The sequence below is a fragment of the Sinocyclocheilus grahami genome, unplaced genomic scaffold, assembly GCF_001515645.1.
Source record: "Sinocyclocheilus grahami isolate Dianchi unplaced genomic scaffold, SAMN03320097.WGS_v1.1 scaffold287.1, whole genome shotgun sequence".
Lineage (NCBI taxonomy): Eukaryota > Metazoa > Chordata > Actinopteri > Cypriniformes > Cyprinidae > Sinocyclocheilus > Sinocyclocheilus grahami.
In genome coordinates this window covers 246978-254486 of record NW_015505466.1, presented here as the reverse complement: position 1 = coordinate 254486, position 7509 = coordinate 246978, and positions in this window count along the sequence as shown.

Here is a 7509-nt window from a genome sequence, read left to right as displayed (position 1 = left end):
AAGCATATATCCTGCTGCAGATATCCAAACTCAAACTTCTATTTTTTTTAGTATGTATGTATGTATGTATTTATTAATTTATTTTGTTTGTAACTTGATGGCTGCTTGATAGAGTGGGTTACTGTTTGTGTAAGTGGGTCCTCCTGCCCCCTTTTTCTTAAGTGGGACTGCCAAAGTATGTAATATACCAACAGTACTGTTATTGTTGTTAAGCTTCATGCATATAAAGCTTCCTTTTTAAAGTTGTACCTCAGTCACTCTATAATTAGTTACAGATCTCACTGCCTTTCCCAATGTTTTAATTCAAGTATGTTTCATATATAGGCCTATTTGTTACACAACAAAATTAGTTATTGCACAATAAATCCCGTTTTTATCTTGAATGATAATATTTTGTGAGGCTGGAATGTTTTGGGTTATCAGGGCATGCTGGGAAGCTGTGTTGGGCACAGTAACTCCATTTAGTACTAAACTGCAAGACTAGTTGGGCACTCTGGGGCACTGTTTGTCCTGGCTCAGGGCTGAGGAGGTGGTACGATGCCCCATGGTTGCTACAGACAAATTGGCGCCCTTAGATGTTGAACATGAAAAGCCAAACTGCAGTTACAAATGCATTAATACTGTTTTGATATTTTAAACATAAAACATTAAATACTGATATTTGGAATTATAAAAAAAAAATGAAAAGATACTTTAAATGTGAAATTAAAACTGCCAGTAGGCGGCAGCAAGTCACTGTTAATAAGTGAGTCATTGCAACTGAACCAAATCATTTAAACGGGTGATTAAATCAGGAACAAAACAGCTTCATGTTGCTCAGCGATGCAAATTGAAATGATATCTGTTGGCAAAATAGAGCAAAGACAGTCAATATTGTGTCTAAAACGTAAGTGTCTTAATATTAAATTCTTGTTTATTGATCTGCTGTATAAAATCAATATCACATTTCTCATGTTCCTTTTTGGTGGAAAAAACATCAGTCTTCATACTGATTAACTATATGAAATGATATAAATATATAAATTTCTGCCCCCATATGTTGCATTTTGTGATCATTCTAAATGCATTTCAATCAACTGAATCATGCAGTGAAAGAACCTGAACTGGTCTAACCTACTAGACTTCCTATTGCCTTAGCTCAACTTTAGCTAACTTGGTAGCTCTCTGCATGTCTGTGACGTGATGTGCAGCTGATCAAATGTGCGCTACACTGCTGTGTTGCGGAGGCGCGGAGGGAGGAAGGCATCGGAACTTGACACTCCACAGTCTTAACATTTCCTGACCCGACCTGATATTTAGATTTTTTTATTTGTTTGACAGGGACAGCTGTGCGCAAACAGAAACACACACACGCACACACACACATATTAATTTATTATAAATAAAAAAAAACTCCCCAGAAAAAAGGGCACATTCTCTCGAGGAAGAAAAAGGGCAGGTGCTCAAGCCCCCTTTGATGTCATGCATGCCTACTGTGCTGGAGTGAGGCGATGCGGTGACGTAGGAGATTCCAAAAATCATAGACCTTTATTGAACAGAACACCAGGAAAGCACACATAGCACTGGGGTGAGACAAACAATACTGGACAAAGAACTCAAAACAGGAAACCATTAAATAAACAGGACTAGAGGGACACAATGAGGAACACCTGAAATCAATGACATAATAAACATTGGAAACACCTGGGACAAATTAACCTAATCAGGGAACAGGAACAGGAAGACCAAATAAGGACATGAATCTGACATTACTCCCGCCTCGTGGAAGGTGCTTCCTCGCGCTACACAACATCCAGTGGGGAGGGGGGAGGCGCTCTGGAGGTCCCTCAGGACAGACACTGCGCGGCGGGCCTCTAGAGCGGTACCCATTTGGGGCGCCATGGCGAAGCAGGCAGTACTACCCCCCCTCCGTAGGCCTAACTTGGGAACTGTGACCCTCCCTGGGCTTGACTTGGGGACTGGAGCCCTACTTGGGCTAAAATCGGGGACTGGGCCCCTCTCTGGGCTAAACTCGGGGACTGGGGCCCTCTCTGGGCTAGACTCGGGGACAGGAGGCCTCACTGGGCTAGACTCGGGGACAGGAACCCTCTCTGGGATAGACTCGGGGACAGGAGCCCTCATTGGGCTAGACTCTGGGACTGTGACCCTCTCTGAGCTAGACTCGGGGACTGGGACCCTCTGTGGGCTAGACTCGGGGACGGCGGGCTTGACTGAGGAACGGCCGGCGGGCTGGAGAGAGCCGCGGTCGGCGGGCTTGACAGCAGAGATTCCAGCGGGCTTGAGTGAGTGGCAGCCAACAAACTTGACTTTGGAGCGGCCGGCGGGCTTGACCGATGAACGGCACATGGAGCACGTGGGGGAAGAAAACACACACAGACATGGAACAGAGTCTGACAGTAAAGAAAGAGATGTTATCAATAACCACTGATTTTACTTCCTGTTCATCACACTGGAAATAAAAGTAGTAAAATAGTAAGAGTAGTATGCTGCTCTAAACACCACAATGGTCCTATGTTGCTAACTATGTGGCAAATTATTACAGTATTATTGATACAAAAAAAAGCATATATCCTGCTGCAGATATCCAAACTCAAACTTCTATTTTTTTTAGTATGTATGTATGTATGTATTTATTAATTTATTTTGTTTGTAACTTGATGGCTGCTTGATAGAGTGGGTTACTGTTTGTGTAAGTGGGTCCTCCTGCCCCCTTTTTCTTAAGTGGGACTGCCAAAGTATGTAATATACCAACAGTACTGTTATTGTTGTTAAGCTTCATGCATATAAAGCTTCCTTTTTAAAGTTGTACCTCAGTCACTCTATAATTAGTTACAGATCTCACTGCCTTTCCCAATGTTTTAATTCAAGTATGTTTCATATATAGGCCTATTTGTTACACAACAAAATTAGTTATTGCACAATAAATCCCGTTTTTATCTTGAATGATAATATTTTGTGAGGCTGGAATGTTTTGGGTTATCAGGGCATGCTGGGAAGCTGTGTTGGGCACAGTAACTCCATTTAGTACTAAACTGCAAGACTAGTTGGGCACTCTGGGGCACTGTTTGTCCTGGCTCAGGGCTGAGGAGGTGGTACGATGCCCCATGGTTGCTACAGACAAATTGGCGCCCTTAGATGTTGAACATGAAAAGCCAAAGGGTGAGTTTTTTTTTGCGTCAGGTATAAATGCATGGTCAGAGTGATGCTTTCAGCCCATTACTCTTAATTTAATAGCACTGCTAAAGAACAACATGACAAATTTGATTTCCCTCTGGTTTAAATAAAACTTGAAGAGGCTTGAATAGTCTTTGATGCATTTAGAAACACATGCCAGAACTAAAATATATTAGGCTATATGTTATATAAGTTATTTTAGCGCTCTATACGTTTCATAAAATAGTCTTGTATCAAATGTGTGTTGGCCAGCTAAACAGTTTGGAGAAAACCCCCCCCACAACCATCCTGCATAGTTTTAACAGGCCAATAGAGACTATTATCTGTTGCCTCCAAATGGACACGTCGTACTGCAAAACTTACTCAAAGCTGTACACAGTGAGCCTGTGCCTCAGGTCTATTTCCTTCATTTTGCACATTTTATGCTCTCTATTCCACAGTGATATTATTATTATTATTATTGGTCCTATTGGAGTTACAATGGTTAGAAATAGAGTTTGGCTCTGTTTCAAAAGAATATTTCTGGCTTTTAATGAATATATTTTTGTGTACAGCCTGATAGCTATGAAAATTGGGGTAAAAATGGGGTAATTCCGATTTAAAAACAGTATGATTAAGAACAGAGAGTCAGTAGACTTATATGAGCTGTATTACATTTTACATTTTACATTTAACACTGAAGAATACATTGACCAATGCCTTGATTACATATTGAGAATAGTATTTCATTAAATATTAATTTTGTTTAATTAGAGTCAAAACATGTAAAACAGTCATAACACGTAACATTAAGTGTGGATCTCAGGAGCATGTTGTAGTAACAATCTTTTTCGATAGTGTATTGTGTGAAAGTGGAGTCTCTGTGCATGATGCCATTTTCAGATAGTGGTGAGGTATCGGTGCTATCTAAGGCTTGTTCAGGCAGGAAACACAGATTTAGGATTTTTGTCTTTCTTTTACAAATATGTCATTGTGTATCATGTGTATCACACAGAGGAAAAACAAACAAAATATTACCATCCATCTAACAATTCAGCTCATTTACATCTCATTTTCTTTATTTATTTATGACGCCTGTCATAGCAAGCATTATTAAAGCTCATATTTAGGGTTTTACACAACCTGACCTGTACATTTGTGTTATGGATATGAATGATACACAAATTGTGTGACTTTTTGAGGAGAGGCGTGCTATTAATTGTGGCAAAAGTGATTATAATTTTGCCTTGCAGTGAGTAAAACAGGCCAAAAGCCTCATAGACACTACATTGATTGACTGATTGCAAGAAATGAATACTTTTATTCAGCAAGTACATATCAAAATTGATCAAAAGTACCAGTAAAAGACATTAATAATGTTTTAAAAGATTTCTGTTTAAAAAAAAAATTATAACAATCAAAGAATCCTGAACAAAATATATAATGGTTTCCACAAAAATATTCGGCAACTGTTTTTGATAATAATACGAAAATAAGCAAATTAGCATATTAGAATGATTCTGAAGGTTCATGTAACACTGAAGACTGGTACCCAAGAGCTATGCCATTACAGGAATAAATTACATTTTTAAATATTTAGCTGTTTAAAAAAAAAAAAATCAAGTAAATGCATCCTTGGTTAGTATAACACCTTACCTACAAACAGCCTAGCAACCAACCAGAATAACCTAATTATCACATAGCAGTATGCTATTAGCAACTCGTCCATCATGGCCGTGACTTTTGCACGCGGGCAAGGAATTCAAAGGTATTCAACGTTTCTCCATTTTCAAAGTCTCTCATTTTAATCTGCATAGAAGAATGAAAGCTGTTAGTGTGTGTTTCATTTAGCATCATACAGTGGCGTGAAACGTTTTTTGCCCCCTTCCTGTTTTTTTAATTTTTTTGCATATTTGTCACACTTAAAAGATTCAGATCATCAAACTAATTTTAATATTACACAAAGATAATGCAAATAAATACAAAATGCAGTTTTTAAATGATGATTTTATTTATTAAGGGAAAAAAGATGTCCAAACCTACCTAGCTCTACAGTATGTGAAAAATTAATTGCCCCCTCCTGTTAAATCATGAAAGAACTGTGATTAACCACATTATTTTAGAAATCTGAGTTAAATTTCCCTAACCACACCCAGGCCTGATTACTGCCAGACCTGTTGAATCAAGAAATCACTTAAATAGAACCTGTCTGATAAAGTGAAGCATGCTTAAAGAGCAACACATCATGCCGCGATCTATAGAAAGTCAAGAAAAGATGAGAAACAAAATAGTTGACGTGTATCAGTCTGGAAAGGGTTGTAAAGCCATTTATAAGGCTTTAGGACTCCAGTGAACCACAATCAGAGCCATTATCCACAAATGGAGAAAACTTGAAACAGTGGTGAACCTTCCCAGGAGTGGCTGGCCTACCAAAATTACTCCAAGAGCGCAACAACGACTCATCCAGGAGGTCATAAAAAAACCCAGAACAACATCTAAAGAACTGCAGGCCTCACATGAATTCTACACTCTATCAGAAAATCCTGAAGGAGAATGTCCGGCCATTAGTTTGTGACCTCAAGCTCAAGCGCACTTGGGTTATGCAGCAGGACAATGATCCCAAACACACCAGCAAGTCCACCTCTGAATGGCTCAAGAAAAACAAAATTAAGGTTTTGGAGTGGCCACGTCAACTTAAATCCGATTGAGATGCTTGACCTTGACCTTGTCCTTGTACGGACTTAAATCCGATTGAGATGCATGACCTTAAACAGTCCATTCATGCTTGAAAACCCTCCAATGGGTGGCTGAATTAAAACAATTCTGCAAAGAAGAGTGGGCCAAAATTCCTCTACAGCGATGTGAAAGACTCATTGCCAGTTATCGCAAACGCTTGATTCCAGTTGTTGCTGCAAAGGGTGGCACAACCAGTTATTAGATTTAGGGGCAATTACTTTTTCACGTAGTGCCAGGCAGGTTTGGACAGCTTTTTCCCTTAATAAATGAAATCATTATTTCAAAACTGCATTTTTTATTTACTCGGGTTATCTTTGTGTAATATAAAAATTAGTTTGATGATCTGAATAATTCAAGTTTGACAAATATCCAAACAAAAAAAACCAGGAAAAACTTTTTCACACTACCTTAATTCTTCACAAAGCTTCACTGTAGGTTTAAAAAACAAAGCTTGATACTGTGTAGCCCTGCCAGCCTTTGCCAAAAATACCATATATGCATTTTCTTTTAACTCCCCTGCTTGCCGGAGAAGAATTGGCTCTATGTGAATATGATTTATGTTTATGTTAGTCTAGCAGTAACTGGAACAAGGGCATAACAGAACAGAGAGGAGTGTAGGGAAAGTGAGAGTGGAGGTAAGATGAAGAAAAGCAAATGCCATGGTGTTGGAATGGGAGGATAATAACGAATGTGTTTTTTTGAGTGACAGTTGATTAAGAAATTGGAGTGGGATGAATTTCTTAAGCTCCAAACACAACATGCTGATGGGTGGAAAGAGTGCCAAGGTCTGGAGAAAGACATCACTGATTGCCACCCTGGCAGGTGGGAAATAGCATCTCACCATAAACATATGACATGCTTTCGGGGAAATGCATGGTTGAGAAGTGTAAGGTATAATCAGGGGGCTAACGATTTGTATCGTAAAAAGCGCTGTACAAATAAACTTGAATTGAGTATGTGTTCTGTAGTTTGTCAGTCAGATTAGTTAGTTCAAGGGATCCAAAAATTTGAAAATAACCTTTTAAAATAAGAAATTTCTTTGCATGTTCAATTTCTTTTTGTTATTCTTTTTATCATGTATTATTTTTTATAGACATAGCAACCATAATAACTGATGACATATGTCTAAGGATTTTCGAACCCCTGTTAGTACACTGAAATTATTTTAAAACATTTTGACAAGAATAAATGTTGAAAAATAAAGATTTATAACCAGAATTGTTGTGTTGGTTGTGTCTTTTATTTATCATTTTCATCGACCATATAAGGGAGACAGTGTATCATACGCACACACATCCATTTAATATCTTTGTTATGGCTTCAGTTTTATCTTCTGCAAAAAGTTAGATTATTCCAAATGCTTTGCAGGGGGAGTATAGGGTAAGTTGGTAAGTTTTTTTTACACAAAGATAAAACTGATAGGCCTAATTTAGGATTTCAGAAGTGAAATTACAACTGTACAACTATATACAGCTATAAAGATATAAAAAAAGGTGGTTCAGTGACACAACTTGTCCCACTTAAGAGTAAAAAAATGACACTAAAATTAATAAATATGTATCCAAAAATCACAGTATGGGGGCAAAAATACACTCCAGGAGTTACTTATTTTTATTGATT